The following is a 649-nucleotide window of genomic DNA, read 5'->3' on the forward strand; positions in this document are numbered from 1 at the left end:
CCTCACTGTGCCCCTCAGTTTGCATCTTCATCGCCTTATTCAGATTCCCTTTTTAGCTTTTTTTTCTTGCAATGATCATTTATCAGGTACTGCCCCACTGTGTGCCAGGTGGAGTTCTCTCTGTCTCTCCCCTCACCATCATCTCCATCTCTATCTCTCTCATTCTCTCTATGTGTTTTAGGTATACATCCTCAATCTACCTAATCAACTCAATGTTTATTTCTAGCCCTGTTCATTCTGACAGCATAAAGAGTTAATCTCCTCCATTCTGATTAATCTCAAGAACTGCGCATTAAACTCAATCAATCATTCTGGGATTCTATCCACGTCTTTCTCTCAGATTTGAGTCTAAATCCCATGGGCTTATACACGATCCTGGTGGATCATAAAAGCAAGTTCTCAGCTCTTCTCTGTCTGATGCTGGTGTCCACAGAGATACTCTTTAGTGTCTGACCTTTTTTCCTTTTTAACCTTCCCTGAAAAGTTTGCATTCTCAGCAGATCCACAAGTGTTAGATCTGCCCCATATCCATAATGATGCACCCTCAGCCCAGTCATGAGACCCATCCTTGTCCTCCAGCTCTGGGTGCACAGGAGATGATTTATCTTCTCCTTTTGCTTGTTGGGAACCCCCTGACTGGGTGATCATG

The sequence above is a fragment of the Galeopterus variegatus genome, unplaced genomic scaffold (genome assembly GCF_000696425.1).
Source record: "Galeopterus variegatus unplaced genomic scaffold, G_variegatus-3.0.2 Scaffold10377, whole genome shotgun sequence".
In the NCBI taxonomy this organism is placed as follows: domain Eukaryota; kingdom Metazoa; phylum Chordata; class Mammalia; order Dermoptera; family Cynocephalidae; genus Galeopterus; species Galeopterus variegatus.